Below are 25,582 nucleotides of genomic sequence, written 5' to 3'. Positions count from 1 at the left end.
AAGGTGCTCATTACTGGTCACTGAAATGATCACGATGATGGCAATATTAGAATGAAGCAATCTCATTCCCGAGAAACCACAGTTATGAAAGCAGGGAAAGGCGTTTGTTTTCTCAATAGTTTAAAAATGGTTATCCAGTGTATAAAACAACTCCTTAGGACACAAAAGATAAATGCTCTATGATTTAATCTTATTTAGGGTGTTGTAGGGGTGCCTCTCAATTTATGCAACAGAGTATGCTTCGTCAGAGAGAAGAGAAAACACTATTCTATGGTTATATAAAACGGTGAAACGTACATTCAGGATGAAATTAAAAGGCATTGGCAATTTTTAAAACTTGCCCATTTTTTTACTATTAGAACTACTGCAATATGTATTTTCTTTCTAAAGCAGCGGCTAACAGGGAAGGTGACTAGGGAGGGAGTGAGAGGCTGTTAACATTTCTAACTGACTTGTAAACCCATGAATCAGGACGAAAACAAGAACAATCTAAGATTTCCAATTCTTCCTTGGTTAGAATTTACCCATCTCAGTTTAAATGAGCTTCATACTATCTGTACGGAAGGGATAAGAAGGAATTCCACCCTGCAGTTCCATCTGTGCCCAAGGTCACCATACTAACATTGTCTCTTCAGGGACTTGGCAACCATGCATGACAGTCATCTACAAGGACTGAAACACATGGCAAACCCAAGGATGTTTTCACAATTTCGCTTCATGCTGATAGTTTAGCTTTGTCCAATCTAGGATCAGGGCTAAAATGGCCACAAAGGAAGTAAACGGATACCACTAGATGTCACATGGCTTAATAGAAGGAAAGTGTCTACCACAAAATGTTCTTTTTGGAAGATATATTTTTGTCTTATGCTAAATATGACAAAAAAAAAAAAGAAAATGTCTTATTCTTGGTCTACAGATTTTTCTTGTCCAATTCCCTCCTGCCACAGTGGTACATCTATACGGCAACTGGTAATATACTGCTCATATCTACAAAAGCTCCGGGTGCAGTAATCCCATTTGTATATATCAAAATAAATTGTGAATTAACTTCTTTCAGACCTATCTCTACTGGTCATTTCTACCTACCTTATCTATAAGACTCTCTCTTCCATATCATAATTTAAAACCATGAAATGTATAGCCTGTGATCTGATACATAATAACTATTTGGTAAATACAACCTAGGAAGGCTGCTTCACTTATATTCAAATAAAGTTAAATGCAACACAGTTTTTTGGAACAACGTAATTTAGATTAGGAGTCCAAATACATAGTTTCTACTAATATGTCTACCAGTCACTTGCTTTATTAATAAAAACCAGTTATCAGCTCTCCATTTTCCCATCTGTAAAACAACACTTTTTAACATCTGAATTTAAAAAGTCACATAGGGCTCAATGAAAATAAATGAGATGTGTGTTTTATACCATGAACTCTTTAGAGTTACAAATTGGGACATTCCCTTGTTGCTAGGCAACATTAGAATGGATAACAAATCAAAGCCTGAAACAGCACTAATCTGCCTATATTCGTAATGCATTTATAGAATAACTGTACAGATAAAATTTATGAGAAGTTGCTTATGACACATAATACCTTCAAGATACAGAAAATTCATATAAGCATTGAGTCCAGAATGGCCAGTACATATATCAACAGGTAAGAAGAGTTCTAACCAAAAGCCAATCTTCCAAAATGGTTCAGACTCAGCCAACTTCATTGGCATGTCCTGGAACACCAGGATTGCCAAAGGTAATGCCTCAAAAAGAAAGGAGCCACAAGGGTCCATGAATGTAGAGCAGGGCATAGGGGTTTTCCGTGGCATACTTACATTAGATTGCTGTTTCTGCCTAGTGCAGAAGCAAATTCTTCTTTCTTTCATTTTAAAAATAACCAAGTTTCAGATCTCCTCCAAATATTTTGCCAAGAGTGCCCCAAGAAGACCATACGCAAGGCAGATGCTTAAAGGTTAAAAGAACTTCTTGAAGCGTAAGAGCTTCGGAAAGATACTTGGAGATTACTCGAGAGTACATCTCTATCACAACTGCCTTACGCTGTATGAAAGATGATGGAAATTGGGCTGGGCTTAAAGAAACGGCGTGTGACTCGGATTGTGATAGGTATGACTGACACACAAAAAACAGCAAGCATTTGGATGTGATATCCCTGTTAGAAGCCCTCTAAGTTTGATCCTGTAAGTCCATTTGCAGTACAGCACCAGAGTGAGAGAGAATTTGGCCTAATTGTTCATCATTCCTTTTTAGATAAAAATTTTCATGGTACGTTACCTTTCAGAGATTTGGCCAATCTGCAATTGGCTCTTGGGTCAGTGACCTTGGCTCACTCACTAACAGGGACAACAACATGAGTAGAACCTTCAGGGGAAATTGTGAGTCAAGTACTGTTCATTAAAAGAAGACATGGGAGAGCAAGATACTACGTGTGACCTGTGCAAATACATCAACCCTCATGGAGCTCGTCCCTCTTCAGGTATGGTGAAATTCTGGAAAGTAAAAGTGTCACCTAATTTCCAACTACAGTCATTCACCCAGTTGTCTGTGGCACCCCCTCTCTGTGCAAAGCATTGAATTAGATATGGCAGATAATATCATTTCTTCCTAGAAATCAAAGTAAAATCTTTACATTCCTATTATAGAGAACGGTAAGACAGAAACATCTAGATAAAAGAATGTGAGTGATTCCAAAATGGCAGTACAAGGTATAATAATTAATGTACTATAAGGCAGTGTGGTGTGGGAGAAAAAGTACTGAGCTTAAAGTCAAAGATCTGAATTTTTCTCTTAGTTATGAATATGTTTTTTTTGCTAAAAACTGACTGACCTTGAATAAATTACTTTATCTTTTGATACCCAAGTTTCTTATTCTTACTCTTTGTTTAAAGATTTTACTTATTTATTTGAGTGAGAGAGAGAGAGAAAGCANGTTTTTTTGCTAAAAACTGACTGACCTTGAATAAATTACTTTATCTTTTGATACCAAGTTTCTTATTCTTACTCTTTGTTTAAAGATTTTACTTATTTATTTGAGTGAGAGAGAGAGAGAAAGCACGAGCAGGGGTTGGGGCAGAGGGAGAAGCAGGCTCCCCACTGAGGAGGGATCTCCATTCAGGCTCCATCCCAGGACCCGGGGATCATGACCTGAGCCGAAGGCAGACACAACCAACTGAGCCACCCAGGCGCCCCGTGAGTTTCTTATCCTTGAGCGTGAAGACCTATGGGTACAGCTCTACCTTTCCATGATTTTTTGGTATTACTGTTACTCATCCAAGTGGGATACAGAAGACATTGTTTACAACGCTCATAATGGGGAATAATTTAACACCTGTCTTGTAGGCAAATTATATATCATAATTTTATACAAATGCATTTTAATTGTCCGATTTACTTCACAGTAGATGGCAAATTCTTACAGTGAAGAGTCAAGAGTACGGTACTCTACTAGAATTGTTCCATTTGTGAATTTTGCGTTTTTAAACTTTAAAGTAAACCAACTTATGTACGGTTCCTCTAATTTAGAGAATACCTCAAACTGAAATGAGATATGGCTACCTCAGAGTTAGACCCAGAATAACAGAGGCACGCAGGAAGCAGAGATTTTTACGTGCATCTCACAGTGGACCTGACATCAAAGTTTGATCTGTGTGTGCCTTATTCAGCCACTGCCTGTGGTATGCATGCAAATGGCCAAAGAGTGTGTACAAAAATCACATATCCCTTCCCTTGCTGTTGTTTGGACTTGAACCTATTTGATAAGAAAACTGAGAGCAGTTGATTCTTGGATCTCGGTAACTAAGAAATATTCCATGCTCCATCGTTTCCACTTTGGGGAAAACACGTGAAGTTTAGGAGCCAGTCATATTTGTGTCAAATGCCAATTTCATCATTTACCAAGTGTACGAAGTGTCTTGGGCAAGGTATGAGAAATCTCAGGCCTCTGCAATTGTGAGGAGCACGGGGTGTTGTGTGTCAGTGACAAATCACTTGAATTCTACTCCTGAAACACTTTGCACTGTGTGTTAACTAACTAGAATTTAAATAACAATTAAAAAAATCTCAGGCCTCCGATTAATACCCAGATTGCAGAGACATTTCAAAATTTACAGGAGGCCACGTGGGGGAGTACCTAGTTGGGAGCCTGGTGTAAGTGAGACTCACTACTCCTCGGTGTTTCTTCTAGTTCCTCTCCCCTTGCCTGCCCACCTTTTGGACAGCTCACAAGCCGATGACCTCTTACTGCTGTACTGTAGGCAGTCACATGCCCCATGCAAGAAATCTACTAAAAGAAAATTCCTTCCTAGTTACAGGGAACCCACTCAGAAGCGGTTAAATGAACTTCACAGGAACCATCCAATTAAATGACACTGCTGTCCTGTGAGATGAGCAAGGGCATAGCTGCAATAGACAATTTCACAGAAGTGAAACGAAGCCATCAAATATGACTGAGTTCACTCAGAGGGTAAGTTATAAATGGATATCTAATAATATAATTTACTAAAAAAGTTGATGCAATGGTATTGTGGAGCCATTTCCCCTGAAGGTTACACTGAAAAGTTCAAATTGGGAGGCAGTGTTTTGCCAAGTGCCATAATGCAGAATGAGGATACATCATCAATAACTCTGCAAAGAAAAGTACTGTAAGTACAGCCTCGACAACGAATATGAATACTGCAATCATTAAAATATATTTGAAAGTCCAGTGTTTGCAGAAAGCAAGTTTTCTAAGACAGCCCATGAATTGGAGATTGTCATATAGTATAAGTGCACACAGAACCAACTAGATATTATAAAATGTTTGAAACTGTTAACTATCATTATAGTTTTCCTTTGAGGTAGGAGATACTCCCAAATGTCTTTATAAATTCTACTCTGAGGATGTGAAAAAAACTTTAAAGCCATTTGAGACTGAAAGAAGATATGCAAAACGTAAGCTCTATTTATCTATTTCTGTACCTCTTAGTAATAAATAATCACAACTTATATTAAATCACACCTTTCTTTTAGTGGCCATGAAATGCATTCCCTAGAGTTTTGCATTAACCTTCAGATGTACCAGGTGTACTCAGCTGAGAAAACTTTTTGCCTCTTTTTATAAATGTTTGCTTCTTATGGATAGAAAAGCTAGCCTAAAATTCTGTAACTCCACTTCAGGGCAAAGTGCAAGATGCATAAAAGAAAACCAAAAATAGAACTAAGATTCCTGAGTGTTTGGTCTAGAATCAACCTTCCCCACCTACCAACCTCTCCTGTTTCTCTCCTTTTCTCTTCCTCTTCTTCTAATCATCCCTTCAAGTAATTACTTACATTTTTTTTTCCTTCTCTAAAGAAGGATAATGAACCTCACAATTCTCCTTTATGAACACTGATACCTGAATATTAATAATCATTTCACACTTTTCTCTACAGCATTCGAGATCATGTATTAGTTTTAAAAAATGGCTTATTTCATCTTATTGTAGAATCTGGGATGGGCAGACCTCCGAGGAACGTACAGTCTTAGAGAACAAGGTAAGAAACAGTTCTTTTCTTTCCCAAAATGGCCCTCAGTGTATATGCTTTTTAACAGCTAATTTCACTGCTGAGCAGTTAATATGAGCAGCGAAATTCAAAATTCTTCAAATGAAGATATTATGTGCTTACAATGCAAGATGCCAAAAATCCCTTTCATGCCTTTTGACCAAAGGTACATGGAGGCAATGTGCCTAATACTGAAAGGCCAGCGAGCAGAGCTGCCCGGAACAGACTTATCCATCACGGTTTGCCTCTTTTCTCCTTACATACTTGGCTGACAGATTTGGAAAAGCAAAAGTTACCAGTTCCCAGCAAGGGCTAGCATTGTAGGACACAGATGTCACCCAGATCCCAACCCAGGGACCTAACACAAACATTCTCTCAGGTGTCTGAACACACTGAAAATGGGGCTGATAACTGCTTTACTATACCTCAGCTTTCAGGATGAGTTCCAAATTTCTTAGCGTCACCAGCTGTCTGGTTTTAAAGAAGATTTCCTTACATTTCAGAGCTCTGAAAATATTTTATCAAGGAGGTCTTGAGGAAGGAAACTACAATCATTACAATGGAGAACGAGGCATAACTGGAGTTATTATCTATGAAAAGGAGCTCAAAGGAAAAACACTCAGAGTCCTCCCCTCCCCTTTTCAAAGCTTTTATCATGACAATAATTTTATGATTTTTATAAAGATTTATTATTTTTTTATTTGAGAGTGGGGAGGGGCAGAGGGAAAGAGAGAATCTCAAGCAGACTCCCCACTGAGCACGGAGCTGGATGCGGGGCTGAATCTCACGACCCTGAGATCATGACCTGAGCCGAAACCAACAGCTGGACCCCTAACCAATGGTGCCACCCAGGTGCCCCCATTTTATGATTTTTATATTGCTCATAATTCAAGAAGAACTTGTATCTTTCAGAATTTCCTATTCTTTATTTTATCTTATTTTTTCCAAGTAAAAGTTCTTCTGTTCTGGAATAAAAACTTATTGTTTTGAGATTATTGTTTTGAGATTATATCCCCTATGCCTCTTTTGTTATTTGTAAGATTTTAGACATAAGGATTTAAGGCTATCTGTCAGAGGCTCCTTAATTTTGAATAGAAGACCCTTTATCAGATGGCCTCTGCCCACTTTTCTAGTCTTTCACACGACTCAGCCACGAAATCAACAATCTTACAGTTGCTTTATCTTTTCTTCCTCTCTCTCTCCACTTCAGTCTCCTATGAACACTCTTCCTTCTTTTTGTGGTTGAACTATTTCACTTCAATCTTGAATTCTCAAGTTGAGATCACTTACCTTGTATGGTCTGCTCCCTTAGAACTTTGTGTGGCTACTTAACCTAGCATGTCTCACACTGCTTTATCATGGCCCACTCTCTTGTCTATATCCCTCTCAGTTTAAGAGCGCTCTTTGAAGAAGAATTATGTACTACCTTTCTCAGCGTGGTTGGTCCAAAACTCAGCATATAGAAGCTACTCCATAAATGTTTATTGTATACATTAATTGGTGATTCGTGACAGTAGAATTCATTCTGATTGCTAACAATTAAATATCAATAGAACCTGACACAGATGACAAAATTAAGACTCAGGGTGGTGAAAATAACTTATCCATAATACAGATTCTACAAATTAATAGATCTGGGTTGAAACCAGGAATTTAACTCCATGGACTGTATTTTTACCATGCTACTAGTTAAGCAGCAGTCTGCTACTAGTTAAGATTGCAGCAGTCTACAGTTAAACACTTTAAAAATGTTTCACAGATGACTAAACAATGAATTTTCAGGAAATGTGACCACAGATCTCAGTGCTGTTTCAATTACTGACTCAATGTTTTGAGAAGATTCCAGGGATATAATATATTTGACAGTATCACTGAAAAAGAAATATTCTGAGGATTTTGTCCAGGTTACTAGGTAATTTCTAATGTCCATTTCAGGCTTAAAATTGCATGATTTTTACATAAATTGATTAAAAATACCATGTGCCAACCCTGAGTCAGTGATGGTATGAGGAAGAGAAAGCATAGCCCTCTCCCAAAAGAGGCAACAGACTCCCTTCTTCAGTCTTTGAAAACTCCTGCCAGGTTGAAACTGGCACTGATTATTTGGCAGGAATAAATTTCCATATCACCATGCCCAAAATAATCATGTTTGTTATTAACAATTACTTACTAGGCATCCATGCCCAATAGCCTCTGGGAGCTAAATGAAAGACAATTAAAAGTCTTACACAAAAAAATAACAGTCTTTCAATTAATTTCATAAGAGGCATGGAGCAATAGATGAACAGGTAGGTACTTTTATTCATAATAAAACCAACAAAACAACTAAGGAAAACAATAGGCCATGGATGACAAGTGGAGAAAGAGAGAAAAAGTTTAAAGGAAAGGAAGTATTGAGAAAAGAAGTTTGAACAAATCTAAGCTCTGTACCTTCTTCCCAATCTCCTCCTAATATAGTGCCCGTTGTAGTGAGTGACACGATTATTGTCTGCCTGCCCGTGAAACCAGAGATTCATCCTGGGGACCCTTCTTTCTCACTGCCTACACACAATCAGGGACCAAATACTGGTGATTCTGTTTCTTTCATGTTTATTGGATGTAATCCCTCCTCTCCCCTCCCATGGCCTTAGTTTACATACTGCTACCTCGTCCTGTCTCATGCTGCCCTCCACAAAAGCCATCCTCCGTACTACCAAAAGGACTTCTCTAGACTCCCCTTCTGATTGTGATGTCCTAGTCAAAGTCCCTCAGACATTATTCTTTACACTCAGCATCATGCAGAAGGATTTTCGTAATTTGGTCAACACTTGGTTTTAGCTTAGGTCCCAATATCAGGGGCTTGAGATGAAGCCCTGTGATGGGCTTCATGCTCAGTAATGAGTCTGCTTGAGATTCTCTCTCTCTTCCCCTTTGCCCCTCCTGCTCATGCTCTACCTCTCTCTCTCTCTCAAATAAATAAACCTTAAAAAAAAAAAGGAAAGCTTAGCAATTAAGAGCCTTTTATATTCATAAAGGAACTATACTTTCTAAAAAGAAATAAAAATCCTAAGTTTAAAAATTCTAAGAACTCTAGGTTTCAAAAAGGGAAGAAAGAAAGAAGGGAAAATAGATTTTGAGGCAATGGGAATGGCAGCCTGAACCCAAAGGGTAATGAGTTACGGTGTGCCTCCCACTAGAAACTAAAAAAGAATCCCAGAAATATTCTTTGGTAAGAGGCAAGGAGTGACTAAGTCAATGGAACTTGTAAACAATTTCCAGGGTTTAATTTAGTAAGAGGCAGAACTGCTTCATTCATTATTCAGTCCAATTTATGCACAGATCGAAAGGCACCAAATAATATGTGCCCAATGAGAAAAGCTGGTCCTAAGGAAGAGGGCTAAGCAGGAATGGCTCCCATGGAACACCAGCTAGGGGTGTCTTCCACTCTAGGAAGCCATTGTCTGTGATGTGTACTCCCTTTTAAGTTGATTACTTCAAAAGATGTTGCACTTTTAAACAGGACATGGTGGTGGGGGTGCCTGGGTGGTTCAGTCAGTCCACGGTTGAGCCGGCTTAAGATAGTCTCTCTTTCCCTCTGCCCCCTGCCCCCAGCTCAGGCTTGCTTTTGGCTCGCTCTCTCTCTCTCTCAAAACAAACCAACCAACCAGACACCGGGGCACTATAGCATATTATCAGGATAATGACCCATGGCAGAAAGGTCATTAGGACAGAAAGTCTCATAGGACTTGGATTAGACCATTTCTGAGGCTCTGAATTCCTATCTTCTCATGTCTACTAACCTCTGATGCAACACCAACTTAAAATGCATCTTAATTCCTTTTCACTAAAATGCTGATAGTTATTTTAAGTGATTTAATATCACCTATAGGAATAAACAAAGAGGGAAGCTTATTTTTTAGAGAAAGCTGTTGCCTAGCACAGTGGTTAAAAATGTAGGTTTGAATCTTGACACCATTACTGACTAATGTTGTTGTGACCTTAGCCGAGTTACTTCTCAGTAAATCAGTTTCCTCCTAAGTAAAATAGGGATAAGAGTATCTACTGCAAGGAGCTGTCTTTAAAATTAAGTGAGATGACATTTGTAAATTGCATAGAAGAGCGACACAGTGTATACTATATTAGCACTTGTTAAATAAATAAATTAAAATGCCACTGATTAATATCAGATGATGAGGAAGCTATAAAGAATGAAAGAAAAGTTTTAGATAGAAGGCTTTATTTGAGGTATGTTTTTCTTAAATTCTTGCATCTAGCTGATGTGTGTGGGAAAACCTTGGGAAGCAGGTTTACTCAAACACAACATTTGTTAATCACACAGTGTGCCAAAACCCTGGAGCAGAAGCATAGGTGGATAAGCCAATATTTTCCCTCGAGGCACTTATAATCTAGTCTGGGGCAATGGACAATAATTGAAATTGAAGGCTTATACATAATTTAAGTATATTTTTCAGAGCAACCCACTGATTCAAAGCAACCTACTAACTAAAGAATTGTGAAGAAAGTAACTTCAATAGAAATTAGAGAAAAAGGCAGTTCAGACAAGGTAGGTGAATAAGATTTTATTATAGGGGGTGAGAAAAACATTAGGAGTTGAAGAATTTGCAAGGTAGACAAGACAGAGAAAGTTTTTCTGACGATTAGAATGATGTAAATATAAGTTGAGACAAGAAAGTAAATGGCATACTTGGGGAAGCAATGAGTAAAAACTGGTTAGAAAGAATGGTTCACAGATCAAATAATGGAGACATGGTTTGAAAATACGTTTGTTTTTTTTTTAAAAGATTTTATTTATTTATTTGACAGAGATAGAGACAGCCAGCGAGAGAGGGAACACAAGCAGGGGGAGTGGGAGAGGAAGAAGCAGGCTCATAGTGGAGGAGCCTGATGTGGGGCTCGATCCTATAACGCCGGGATCACGCCCTGAGCTGAAGGCAGACGCTTAACCGCTGTGCCACCCAGGCGCCCCTGAAAATACGTTTTAAATGTGCTTCCATTCCTCCCCATCTTCCACTAACATGCAGGAACTTGAGCTGCCCAGTAGAGAATAAAGCCAAGATTTCTGGTCCATTTGTGCAAACACGTTCTGGCATATAGGACAAGGAAAGAATTGAGATTCTGAACAACTGCCTTAAACAATCAAAAAGTTAACTAGCTTCCAGCAGACATCCTGGGTGTGAGACATGGGCAAATCTCCAGGGATACGACAGAAATCTGAGCAGGTAAGATGGAGCCCCGTTAGGGAGACCTTGGGAATGTTAGGCTAAGGAGTTCTGATTTTATCACAGAGACCAATCAGAGCCACTGAAAGGTTTTTTGTTTTGGTTTGGTTTTTGGGGGGGTTTAAGGATGATAACTTGATAAAACAATATAAGCCAAGGGACAAGACACCATTTTTAAATGTGAGATTTGTGGAAAAACTAGTTGTTGCCAATAGTCTAACACAGAGTTATGTAAGATGAGTTATGATTCTCATAAAAAGGTATCGTGATTCTTAATAGTTCTTACATTTAAAATATCTCATATACATGGAATACGTAGATTGATTGTCTTAGGTAACATCTGGCAAACAAGATGCTATTCATTTTGGCTGACTCATTTTCACAAAACGTGCTTAGTAGTGTCTATATTTGATGACTTTGTATTTTTTCTTATAACTGCTTTATTGTGTTTAATAGCACCAATACACAAAATGAACCAATAGCTTAAAATTAATCCACTGAACATATAAAAGTAGTAAAATACGAAAGTAGTATTATAAATGATATACTTAGTGAAGACGTTTACAGAGAGAAAGTACATAGTGAATCTATGTGCAGAATAAAGTTCTCTACCAATGCATCATTTTCATGAGCAGCACAAAAGGAAAATTGCAAACAGGAAGTAGAATGATGAAAATCTCAAGTTTGGACTTCGTGGACTAGCCGTCCTTCATCCCTGGTTCTCAGTGTGTTGCCTGTTGCAAAAAGTTGTCAATAAGTGGTAGGAAGTCACTGAAACTTTCTTAGAATTTTCAAGGCAGAGTTCAAGTATATCTATCAAGTTTTTCCAAAACGATTGAAAGGCAAAGCTTTTAAGTAAGATATTGCTGAGTTTCCCCCAGTAAAAACAGAAGAAACCCAAACTAAAGAAGTATCATTCAAAGTTGCAGGGGTGCCTGAGTGGCTCAGTTGGTTAAGCATCTGTCTTTGGCTCAGGTCACGATCCCAGGGTCCTGGGATCAAGCCCCACACTGGGTTCTCTGCTCAGCAGGGAGCCTGCTTCTCCCTCTCCCTCTGTCTGCTGTTCCTCCTGCTTATGCTCTTTCTCTCTGTCAAATAAATAAATAAATAAATAAATAAATAAATAAATAAAATCTAAAAAAAAAAAAACCAAAAAACAAAGTTGCAAACAAACCCAGTGGCAATTAGTAACATGGAGAAAAGCAGAATAAACAATTGCAAAACCATTTATGAAACAATATAGATAAGTTGGTGGAATGCAATGTGAAAGAACATTTACTATTTATTGTTACGGTTTTATTAGCAGATATCCTTCAGAGTCGTACAATATCAGAGATATTCACAGTATAAAGTAGATCACATGTGTAAAAGAAGACATGATTGGCAATTATTTATCACTAAAAACTAATGCCAAAGGGAAAGAGATTTCTTGTTTGTTAATCATTTTGTAAGCTTTCGTGTAGATAAATAGCGAATTAGGGTTGTTATTGACTGAGTACCACCAGTACGTACAACAAAGATATCGTCACATGAATGACAGAAACTATACCTCAGGGCAATCCAACACCGCTTTATTCACAGCTATCAATGTAAGTGGGCCTCCTGAACTTGACTGAAGTTTGAAGGAAATAAGAAAAGCTACAAATATGATCGATCGTAGCCAAGAATTTCCAGCGTGCTGTGCAAGAAAATGGGTTGAGAACATTAGATTCTGTTGCTTCACACTCAAGAACTCTAGCTGTCAAGAGCAAAGATCTTCAAATGAAACAATAAATTAAAAAAAATCCAAGAAAAAAGATTTCCAATGGCTTATCTAAGTGGTGTATTCTATATCTGAAAGACTCTGAATCTATTACTTCAGAGACAGCATGGAATTTTTAACATTTAGGGAGAGAGAGGAAAAGTTCCTAAAAAAACTGAATTTTAATATAAACAGATTAGTTGACAAGAGTTTCTTCCTTATTACTTAAAGATATTCCAAAGTAATTGAAGAAAGAAACCAGTGTTGTTATTGGCCATATTTAACACATCTGAATGCCAAAAATGGATATGAAGAAATAATTATCACAACAAATCCAACCAAAAATTCATTAGAAATCCATTGGTCAGTTATCTCCTGTGTTGATGAATTCAACATTCCAGCCACTTTTGAGAAAGGCATGCCCTCAACCTAATTAGGTCCTGATAGGGCTCTGGATGTCTACAGTGAAAACTCTCCGTAATTTCTGAATCCTTGCATGATCAGAAAAACCAGAACTAGTCTGCTGCTCTTCACAATGACTTTTTTTTTTTTAATACTGTTTAACTTGTTTTAATGTTTCTTCGCAAACAGTGAAAAATACTGAAGTATAGGCAAGGAATAACCATAATGTTGTGACCAATACTATAAATACGGAATTATAAATTTAAAACATTTTCTGAAATAAATCTAGTAGTCAACGCAGCTCCATGAGGTCTCTGCGTTGGGTGGGGCCAGTCTGTGTGTCCCTGACAGGGCTCATCTTTATCCATTTTTTCAGGTCCTCCACTCCTGCCTCTTCTTCCTCCCATCTGCTCCATTGAAGGTTCAGGGGGCCCATCAGGAACACCTTGTCTTCCTCCACCAAAGCCACCTGGGTCCATGCCCCGGCCACCATGGAAGTCACCTCTGTCTCCACCATGGCCACCTCTGAACATTCCACTGGGACCACCATGGTCCACAAGGCCACATCTTCTTCCCTGCAGGCCACCAGGGCTGCCTCTGTGAAGATCACTGTCCAAGGGCGGAAAGGGTGGTGGAAGGAAGCCTTCAGGCTTTAGGGCCTTACACTGGTTGCATTCTATTCTCCAGGTGAAGTTCTGGTTTCCACACCCTGGATTGGGGCACTCCCAGTCTCCAGCCTGGTGCTGGTTGTATCTTTCTCCAGATGGGTTCCCTCAGGAGCCCGGGGCTCTCTTAGGTTGAAGACATCTCTGTTACCTCCACAGCCTCCCATGCAACCACCTGGGCCCCTTGGACCTCCATGGAGTGGTAGCGACATCCCTCTACCCTCATGGGGAGTCATACCACCCCACATGCTGTTCATTGGAGGCTTCTTCCAAACAAGAGAAACCTGAAGTTTGCTCCCTTGAAAATCATTCCCATCAAACCAGTCCAAGATAGACTTGGCAGTTGGTAGGTTTTGTAGAATGCTGTAACATAGCCTCTGGGCTTTCCTGTTTCCTCGTCCAAGCAGATATAGACCATGCTTTGTCTGATTCTCTTGTTCACCTTAACAACTCCATACTGCTTACGTCTGCCAGATCATCTAGAGTCGTCCTGTCATTTCAGCCTTGCACATGAATCATACTGTTGCCAGAGTCTTCATCTGGATCTACAGATGGGCCTAGATCAAGACCCGGTCCTTCATCCATGAGTCCATTAGGCTGACTGAAGCCACCTCGCTCTTTAGCACCCATTCCACTGCATCCTCCTTCCTACCCAGCTCTGCTCATGCCTCCATGATCAAATTCCTCCTCTTTCCCTGCCCTGGTTGTCAGGGCTACTCATGCCTGGTTCTCTTCTGGTCCAGAAAATCCTCTAGACTCTTGTCCATAAACATCCATGCTACTGGGGTGGTCCTGTCAGAATGAACTCTGCTGCCTGTAGGATCCAGTTTGCTGGAGCTGGTAATTAGTGGGTGGCTGCTGCCCACAGCTGCTTTGTTGACCATAGTTCTCTGCTGTCCATAGCCGCTAACCTGCTCATGGGTGTTCTGTTTAAAGTAACTGATCATAACAAGTCAGCTGTGTAGAGAAAGAGCTGGTAGGAGGATAAGATGGTGGTGCCATGACTGGCTGCACACGGTAGCTCCCAGGTACCTGGGGATAACTGTAGTTACTCCATCCATATCCTAGGCTGGGCTAGTTGCAACCCCCTGTGTTAGATTAAGATTGACTAGTCTCAGCAGGTCGTTACCATCCTGTGGTTGTGCAGGTGCAGTGGCTGCCGGCTGCTGCCCATAGACAGAGTAAGCAGGTTGAGAGCCATACACAGACTGAGCTGTATCGGAGGCCTGGGTGGTAGTGACCGTAGCAATGGTGGTATCTTAAACATGAGTGCCGTAGCCCTGGACAGGGTGACTGTACGCCTGGAGGGTAGCTGGAGTAGTGCATAAGAAGCTGCATTGGCAGTCTGCCCATAGGTCACAGTGGTCTGAGCCCGGGTCCAGCTGACGTCAGTGGGCTGTCCGTAGGTCCATAACTTTGCTGCCCGTATTCTTGGGTGGTCTGTGCATATCCTTGAGTGGGCTGGGCGGTGTAAGCACTGTAGCCCTGCTCAGCTGCAGCTTGGCTGTAGGGACTCTAATCGTGGTACCATTTTCTCTCCTTCCCTCTCATTACCTCAATGACTTTTAAGTTAAGTCTTTCTGATTCAGTAGAAATAAAGAACAAATGAAGAAATAGACTCTATATAGAATCTACTATTCAAACTCTGTGAGAGCTGGTTATCTATATCCTTGTGTAAGAGTAAAAATACTCTCCTCCTCTCATGGTATAATTTTTTTCTATTATCATTGCTATAATTACAATGAACTAATTATTCATAATTGCTATTACCACTTTTAAATTATTTACTATTATTTTAAAAATTAAATTTTACCTATAATGTGTTTGTTTGCACCCCAGATATCTATTAAGTGGTTTGCAGATGCCAAAAGATGGAGGAACTTTGATGCATAGGATGGACTGGAGGAAGAAAAATGGAAGGTAGGGAGATGAAAAATAAGTCCAGTGGATGACTAGAGGTCTGAGATGGAGGCGCTACAAATGAAGCCAAAAAGATAGTTGTAAAACATACTAGAAAGACAGAATTTCTGGATGTTCTGACAGAATAAATATGCATAACATGAGAGGAGTCTTTAAGGAAAAGGAGTCATTAAGGAAGACTTTGAGGTTCCATGATGGGGGGAATAGTTATACCAACAAAAATAAGAGTCAGCAGGAGACACTGGTTTATCCTAGAAATTGAAGATTTCAGTATAAACATGTTGGGTTTGAAGTTAACATACTAATGTCCAAGTAAAGAAGAATATTTTATATAAAATTAAAATAACACTTGTATACAAATGCTTCTACAATGGTGGAGGATTGCTGGTTTTCTGAATGACAGGAAGCAAATTACATTGATCATTTGCCTAACAAACTGGCTTCATAAACCGACAAAGATAAATCACAGCTCATACTCTGAATTAGCATGGTCAGGATTAATATAAACACTATATGGGAATAATTATTACTACTAAATATGGTAGCATAGAAACACAAACATTTAGTCTTCCTAAATAATAATATTTGTCCCTATTCTGAATTACCAAGAGACATAAATCTTTATAGTCTTCAGGATTTCATTTGTAGGTTTTTACTGATGTTTTCCAGTATTTTTTCTGTAGCAACAGATATGAAATTTTCCCCAAGAGTTGGCAGCAATACAAACACAGCTTCGTAATCACTGTGAACCGTTGTCTGTTTCCCTTCACTTGAGCATTTGCCTTCCTTAGATAATTAACAGCCATAAGTAACACGCACACCCACCGGCAAACACACACACCCCCATGCCAGATCCTCGCCCACTGATCTCGCATTTCTCACAAAGTAAAAACAGTTGAGATGGAGTAATGATTAATAATTTTTTTATCTTTATAGTAAAACTAAAGTTGGAAAACAAAAGTTTGCTGCTGGATACATGGGAGAATTTTTCAATACTTTGATATTTCTTTCTAAAATATATAATAAGCCAATTTCATCTTCCACTAACATCCACATATGGAATGTCAAGAGAGGATAATGCTATTGAGTGCCCTGTTCTTGGGGCCTCTAAGTCACTGGACTCTTGTCAGAGCACATGGTTACTACATGGAATTAGTTCATCCAGATACCTGGTTAATACAAAATAGCTCAGAAACCTACAAAGATGAAGGGAGACGCAGGATTAAGGGTAGAGAGTGGGGGGCTGAGGAATTATTCAGGTATTAACTGTGTAATGTTAACATTAACCAAACAGCTGATTTCATTACCAGGGAGGTGAACTCAGGACTCCTAATCTTTTACCAAACAGTGGTAATTATCCAGAGAATGGGCAGACATCGATCAGGATACATTCCTCAGCTAAAGCAGACATGCTCAGCGAACGAGTGTACTGACATAACAAATGAGAAATTACGAGAAACAGCACATAGAGTATGTCACCTCAGAGGCATGTAATCCCCAGCTCTGTCAGAGAGTGCATAGGTAAGCTTTCAAGGGTCACTTAGTCTTTTTGAGGTTGCTCTCCTTTCTTGAATAAGTGCTGACGTGATAACACCAACCATCTAGAAATCTATTGCAAAGGAGACTTTGTGCAAAACGAGTATTAAACAAGTGTAAGAGCTATGGAACGGTTAAATTTAAATGTGCACGACTATATTTATATTGTGGCACATGGTCTCATGAGAGACTTTTTCTCATCCAGAGTGAATTTAAGCCACTTCATCTGGACAGCCCACCTATCCGTAGAAATAGTTAACTAAAGAGATGTAGAGAAATTTACACTCACTGAAAGCTAGGTTATCTGATTACCCAGAAAAAGAAGCATTGGATCAGCCATAATGACCCCAGAGATATTTTCTGTCGGGCCTGGGAATTATAGTTTCACTTTCTGTCTTCTTCTCCTTCTCCTTCTCCCTTTTTTTTTCCCCCAAACTGTCTCCTTCCTGGAAAAGTCAACCTGTTCTCCCTTCCCACTGTTCCTCACAGTACTAGTGTGAGAATGACAATTACCGAAAATCCCAGCTCTGGGAGATATATTTGCACTAACATCAAATACATCTTGTAAACATTTAATATTCAGCTTTAGAAAATGAGGCTCTCCTTTAAAAACTGACCCAGCAGAATACACTGTTGCCCCAACTTTGTCCCCACCTCCTGATTGTCTTTTGATGCAGAGCTGTAGGGGGCTGTAATGCCAAGAGTCCCAACCCTGACTTCGGAGACACAGAAATCTGAGCTTCATTCTTACTATTTCTTACAGTTCTGTGACATGCTGGGAACCACCTCAACTCTCTGAACCTCCTTTCTGAAGTGAGGACAATAACATGACTGGCAAGGTGATGGTAGCAGAAAAAATGCCTGTGTAGTGCCCGGGAGAGAATCTGATACATGGTAGGTATGAGAAAAAAAAATCCTATTAGAATTATATGCAGGAAGATGTGGTACACTTCAAGGAAAAGATGATATACACAAGAGAAGCCTGAAACCTAGTACTGTTTGTGAACTGTCACAGAAGAATCAGCACCAAAAGCAATTTTCTATTCAACTGTCAGGTGCCCTATAATGGGAAAGCACATCACATGATAAAGCTGAAGAACTCCTGCTGTGGGGTGTCTCAAGGGGTCTGGAGCAAACCTCTTCCGGTGGAATTACACCTTCAAGGACTATCTTTGGAGTCTTTGGAATGCATACAAAAGATCCAATCAGCTTTATAATAACCAAAGAATTAGCTGGCTTGAAGGAACGTTTGTTCCTTCCCTGCTATTTTGTCTGTGAAGGTCAAAAAGTCCACACTGAATTATCTGGAGGGACCAGCCCACAGGATATTCGGTAGTACATTTCCCACTTGGATGTGGGAGGCCCAGAAAACCATACTCTCTCTCCCTTTATTCAGTACCTAGCATAATGTGGGCATGCCCCTAAATTATCTGATGACTGAATGGACTAGTACTTAGGGTACTTGGGGACAATGGACATTCACCAAGTGCACAAAAACCTGGCAGAGGAGAACTCTTGACAAATAGATCCATATATGCCCCATTAAGAAATGTCATGTAAAAGTGTGGTTTTTTTTTTTTTCTAAAAACATGAAGGTTCTTATATTTTGCCACGAGTTTTATCATCCTGGGAAACAGCTTTCTAACACTCAAGACAACTTTTTCCAGCACGGCGAAAGGAGGTCCAATTTGAAAGCTGAGCCTTTCCAGATGTGCTTTAGAGCCCAGCGAGGATCTTCCACCCCAGTCTGCCCATGGCTCTCTCTGTGAAAAGAGCTTTATTAAGATGGGGAGAGAATTCCTCTCATAAGATATCTCACATAGCTCTGCAACACAAATTTCTCTCTTTTATTGATGCCCCTTCAAATTCTGGGAGTCTTAATGAGTCTCCACTGGTTGATAAATTTGGCTCAATAAAAACAGTTTGGTCTATCCACACAGCCACTGAACCATTAACAGGAACTTTGCTGAATTCTTGCTCTTCTCTATTTTCTCCCTATCTCAGTCCTGAAAATTTATCTTATGTTGTAGCATATTCTCACATTAAGTTGCAGGTATTTATGGGATTCAATGTAGTATGATTGAAAGAGCACTGGACTTAGGCGGTACAAGAGCGAGTTTCGGATCTGAAAATGGGCATATTATGATCTCGCCTTTTAAAATAATGACCAAAAATCTATATATCTATAGTGTGTGTGTACATATGTATGTATGAATGCATGTGTGTGTATACATACGTGTGTGTATGTATGTATATATAAATGAGTGTTTATTACATATGTATGTGTATGTATGTATGAATTTGTATTCCTCTTTAAGTATACGAGTTTTGGGGGGAAAAAACCCAGACACATTCTAGGTTATTGATATAATTTTTCTGGGTGTATGTTTATGAGGTGAGGCTGATATTGATGTAGGGAATGAGAAGAAAAGTGCAAACTAAACCAAAAAGGAGAAAAAAATACCTAGAAATTATGCTAAATCCCTCCCCACCAATTTGTTTATAAGATATAATCATATGTGCTCATCCCTATAAAATTATCTATTATGTGTGTGCACATTTAAACTGAAAATTTTAAAATAGCTTAGTTTATCACCCTTTCCCAGTTAGGGGACTCAGTAATTTTCAGTGCTGGTTGTTTGGGCTCTGAGGCATGGTGTGACCTACACAGTCTGCACGGACTTCCAGGGCCTGTCAAACAGCACCAGGATGTGATGTAAAGGGCATGCTATCAAGATAAATAATATATTCCAGTGCTGTCCTTCCTTATTCCGAGTATGAGTGGCTCTAGGAGTAGCAGAGGTCAATAAGAGAACTAACCTGGGACTGGGGGGACTTTGTAAAGAGAACGAATTGAAAGGTCAAGGGAGCTGGTGAAGAAGAAATTCAAGTGAGTGACCACAAGGTCCTGAAGATGAAGCTTAAAGAGGCTTGAAGATGGGGAGAGAATAAAAGACTCAAGACCGGGTGTACAAAAGGGGTCAAAGAGTACTTAGGCTCAAGAGGAAAGGTGGGATATGAGAGGCTCTTGTTGAGAGAGCATAAGAGACGTGGCTGAGAAAATAAATTCCTGTGGACATATGGAGACAAAGGTCCCTGACAGAGCCGACATCAAGGAACTATAAAGTTAGGTTGTTTAATGGCCATTCCAAGCAAATGAGGAAACAACACAAAAGCGTCTCTAAGTAAGACCATGGCCCTATTGCCTAATTAACTTGTGGTTGTCTATTAAGGACATTTCCAGGGCCATAATGTGAGTTATGAGGAGGGATAAAATATACGTAGCCCAATGGCAAGATCCACCAAAGAGAACAATTTGGGGGAGAACATGAGCATGCTTTGGCAAATATCTGAAAATTCTAATGGGAAAGGAGGAAGCTGCCATGCTAATTACCCCCTACGGGCCACCCCCATTCTCTAGTCACAAACGTGTATGTGTGCTATGGGAAAGGAAATTGGGCTGCAGGGAACCAGTGTCCTTAAAGAAGACCTAGGTTTCAAATGCAGGGAGAAGATGTTGAGAATGTGGAGGATTTGTTAATAACCCAACAGACACAGAGCTAAGTCAACAGTGGAGAGTAAGAATGGGGGGGGGCAGACCTAAAGGAGATGAAAATTGAAGTTTGCTCACCAAAAAGCGTTTACACTTTGGACAATGCCAAGGGAGTTTAGAGATAAGGAAAAAATATAGAAATGATTAGCCTAAAGTTTTCCTAAACCGCCTCCAAGTTGTTTTGATATTAACATTAGATTAAGGTTCAAGAGGATGCTACAGCCTGGAATGATCCCTAAGGCTTTAAGTGGTCCACATTCCCTACACTTGAGAAAAACAGTGGGTGGAACTACTGTACCCACCATTCACGTGGGGTGGCCAGGCAGGATCGCAGATCAACAGGTCAAGAGCCCTCAAAGCAATGGGAAGTAACAAGTCAGGTGAGTGGTCTGAAGCAAAGCAAAGAAATTAATAGTTAAACTACTGCTAGAAGCTCACATGACATGCTCAGGCCTGATCCTGCCATCTGTTGTAGAAACTGAGAACTTTCCTTAGGCACCATTTTCTTGTCCAGGCTACCCACCAGAACTCCATCTCCCACTTACCCTTAACTTTGACATGACAGCCAGGTAAATTGACATTATTTTTTATTGTTGTTATTGTTTATTTGTTTTATTATTTATGCATTCATGCATTTATTTTTATTTAAATTCAATTAATTAATATATAGCATATTATTAGTTTCAGAGGTAGAGTTCAGTGACTCATCAGTCTTATATAATACCCAGTGCTCATTACATCACGTGCCCTCCTTAATGTCCATCACCCAGTTACCGCCCCCTCCACAGCAACTCTCAGTTTGTTTCCTATGATTTATATGCAAATAATGAATCATGGAACATTGTATCAAAAACTGGGGATGTACTGTATGGTGACTAATATAACAAAATAAAAATTATTTTAAAAAAAAAGAGTCTCTTATGGTTTGTCTTTCTCTCTCTGATTCCGTCTTGTTTTATTTTTTCCTCCCTTTCTCTATGATCCTCTATTTTGTTTCTTAATTCAATCGACATTATTAGGAGATAAGGAAAGGATAGCCCTGTCTACAGGGTATGAGGAAATGGAGTTGAGGAGAAGGAAGACCTAGAAACATTTAAGTAACTGGCATTTGGAAAACCAAAGGGCTACTGTTAGCCCTTCTCCATCATATCCTGAAAACGGTCATTAGCTATATCTGGATTTACTGAGAAGTTCATGTTTTCAGAACCAGTATGGAGGATGAATGAATTCTTTCAGTAGCAAATATGTCAGACCATCATTTCTTCTTTCTTTCTTTTTCTTTTTTCTTTTCTTTTCTTTTTTTCTTTTCTTCTTTTTCAGCCAGGCCAGCAATATAATGAACGTTTAAAAGGCAGGTTTGACAGCCACTCATAGTATACCATTATTGGTCCCCAAATGAAACTGTTGTATATCTATTTGTCAATTATTTTATGTATGCTTCATTATGTATTTGTCATGCATTTGTATTTATTTGGCAGTTATTTTATGTATTCATAATTAAGGTAAACAGATCAGTGCATTGGAGACTCACTCAATATAGACAATAACAGTCTGCCTACCCATGCCTCAGTTTTACAACAATAAAATATGAATAGCGCTTGGAGTGTTTTGCCAGACCGATCCTTGTCAAACACACTATTACCATTACCCCGCCTTGGAGACACACATGCGCACACACATGCCTTAAAAACTGTCAGAAATAAGAGAGACCTCCCAATTCTTGAGAGGGTGTTTTTTGGCTGCCTTATTGACTTTTTCTGAAATAAGGATCTTAGGATAGAAAAAGGGAAACTGGGTTTTCCTCTTTGTAAAGAGGTGAGCAAAGGAGAGAGAGAGAGAAAAAAAAATCGGTATATAAGGATATGCACATGTAGTGGTGAGGTATTCGTGTGTCTTGTAAAATGAGCTTCCATCCTTCCTGTCTAGGGCCAAACAAAGCAGGGGAGAGGAAAGGCAATTGCTGGTAAAATGTGCTCAGGTGGAATGTAGATCAGACGGAGCCCTTTTGAGACGATCGGCATCGAACATTCCAGGACTGGCTGATGCTTAGTGAGTTAACTTCTCCCTCAAAGTACCTTGACATGGTTATGAAATGCCTTACTTCAGAAGCTCTAAATTCCTCTGAAAAGCGAAACAACATGAATAGGAAGAACTTTACTGCTTTAACAACGAGCCCAATATCATATTGGTACTAAATTCTTAGAATTTAATGTTTCCTGAGGTTATCCCACAGCATAAGAAATATCACAGGTTTAAGAAGAAACTCAACAGTACTTTCGTGTGTTGTAGAAAGTTAAATTACACAGAAAACAAACCCAAAGTAAACAGATGGAAGGAATGCTGCATGGGGTAAACAGACAACTTGGAAAATCCTTCCTACACAGGAATTATAAAGGGCTGGAACAGCCTCACTGGTGATATGCCAGTGAGGACTCTAACATGGTTGAAAAAGGAAGAGTGGGAAGAGTGAAGGAGGAATGGAGGTGCAATGACACCACTCCAATAGAGCGATGGCAAAGATCTTAGTTACGGCGTGGGCCTTTCGGGGGTAATGCCTGTTCCCTGGTTGGCAGAGAAGCTTCTCTCATTGTATCAATTACCACGTTTACGCCCGCTGGCCGCGGGAGAGGCGTATCCCTCAAATGAAAACCCAGTGCCTAATGTGATGTTGGCACACAGATGGAAAAAATAAAATGCTGATTCTTTCTGGGTTAGCAAACCCAGGAAATCACTTCTGCCAGTACAGCACAATGGGTTTGCAACTTCAGAGATAGGATCTATATTAAATGAGGGCGGGAAGTCCTTGCTGAGTCCAGCAAATCCTTTCTGACCACTTACAACATTTCATGTCCTGTTCTAGATGCCGAGGAACAAGTCAGTCAGGGTTTCTGCTCTTGTGGCACTTACGTTCTAATAATAATTATGCAATAAAGCAAACAAAAATAAAGTGACATTTAATGTATATTGGTCCTTCGGGAAAAAAATGAAGAGGGGCTAAGATGACGCCAATTTGTCAACACTCCCCTTTCTTCACTTGAGCGGACATTTGCCAAATCAATTATGGCATTCTCAGCTGCTGAGCCCTTCTCAACCTAGCACTCCCGACAGCCACTAATAATCCATCAGTGTCAGCTCATGGAAACCCAAACCAGAGTTACCTTAAATGTGCCATATATATCTAGTTTTTCCTCTTGTTTTCTTTTTTGTTTCTTTTTTAATATTTGTGGAAACAGCTGAAAATCCTTAGGAGTACTAAAGGAAACCAACAGAAGGGAGGGATGGCTTCCTTTGGCCAGTGTTTTAAAAGAGATTTTGAAGAACCCAGGGATTAGATCCAGTCTTGTTCACAGCACCGGAAAGAATTTAAATTGAAAGCTATGCCTCCAAGTGGTGGCCCCAAGGCCTGCTGTACAAACAATTTCGTTCTTCTCCAACATTTTCACCACAGTGATCTTTTCAGGGAGGGTTTGAGACTTTATCTTAACAACTCTGACCAGTGTCTTAAAGACAGTACTCAGGTGCTTTTGGCATTGTGTTCAATCAAATAAGCAGCTGGCCACTTACTTTTTAGGGGTTTTGTCTTTGGCTCTGGTCTTGCTAAGGGTGGTGAGTGGTTGTTCTGCACACACTTCTTGGCCTGGGTGGACTCCTGCCTCGGTGAGCAGTACCCCCTTGTGACTGCCCCTTTGCACCACTACACAGAACATCGGGCTGGTTCCTGTTGCTTCTTCACCCTGTCTTCTGGTTTTCATGGAATCGTGGATGCCTGTTTGCACGCTACGCCTTTAAGCAAGTGCCGTGCTTGGATCTACAGAAACTACTAATCAAGGCCTCTCTCCTTGCTACTTCAGTTTGACCCACTGCCTTACTTTCCCGCCTGACTGCTCAGATTGCTTTTGCCGCCACTGTCCGAGGCTATCCAGGTCTAAGTACTCCTCACTATCCAAAGCCTACTGCTAACGTACCCAGATTTCTCCTTTTGAGTTACTTTCCATGCCTCCAAGGGAAAAAAAAAAAATGAAGAAGAAGAAATTTCATGCAGCTGAATCCTGGAGCTACCTGCTTGCTAGTCAGAGCATTTCCCTTTCTAGAAGCCTTTTAACTGTTGGAACTGCCCTTGTGTAAAGTACTGAGGAACATACACAGCCGGTTTTCCACACACTCCTGGGGCTCCTCTCTAATCCAATCAGATAGCGCATAATCACTAAATACAAGTTAATTTCAATAATACCCCAAACAAAACATAATTAGAAGGGCAATGTGCTGTGAAAATTATCATAAAAAGCACTCCAAAGCCAAGTAGAGATGCGTTTGAATTATCTACGGTTTAGGATTATTTGTGCCACTGTTCTTCTCCATTAGGGCAGAACCAGAGTTGACTTTAGCTATGATTTCATGGTCTATAAAACCAACCATTGAGAATTGGGTATGGACTGTGACTGTGTTCAAATATTTCATGAAACTTCTTCAATATCAACATTTACTCAACTTCCTTCTACTAATGATAGCCCATCTGTGTTACTTCAGTGTAATATACATAGGTTATTCTCACTAGATCCCGAATGTGCCAAATATATTCAATAGGAAAATGCAGTTCGGAATTGGTTTCTAAGATTGAAATGTATTAAGCAGCTCCCTTAAGAAGCACTGTGCAATGAATTGCAGTGGGGAAACTATAATAACGGATAATAGGAAAAATATCTCAAACACATGTAAGCACCATTTCAAATAATGGGACAAAGCTATAGACTAGCCTAGGATTCTAGGGTATCTCTTCTTAAGTTGGGGCTATTAAAGGTCTTCATATAGGTGCCTTGAAGTAGAAATTCTTGTGTATCTTTCAACATAGTTTTAAGGACAATGGTAAATATGTCTCTAATCTTAATGCCTTTGCTGGATTACTAAGGCAGGTCTAGGAAAGATGATTAGTTTCACTGAGTGTGAATTAGGTCTCTAAATTCCGGTATGGTATGATTCAGGCTAAGTTACAAAAAGGGAAGACTCTTTCTCTC

At 39.7% G+C, this 25,582-nt stretch overlaps 1 pseudogene; it reads right to left on the bottom strand.

Moving 5' to 3' along the window:
• Positions 1-13,150: 13,150 nt before the first annotated feature.
• LOC100470812 overlaps positions 13,151-25,582 on the bottom strand; it is an 89,555-nt pseudogene continuing 77,123 nt past the window's right edge.

Source organism: Ailuropoda melanoleuca, chromosome 18, assembly GCF_002007445.2.
Source record: "Ailuropoda melanoleuca isolate Jingjing chromosome 18, ASM200744v2, whole genome shotgun sequence".
Taxonomy (NCBI): Eukaryota; Metazoa; Chordata; class Mammalia; order Carnivora; family Ursidae; genus Ailuropoda; species Ailuropoda melanoleuca.
The sequence above is the reverse complement of the archived record's forward strand: the minus strand, read 5'-3'. Positions and strand labels throughout refer to the sequence as shown.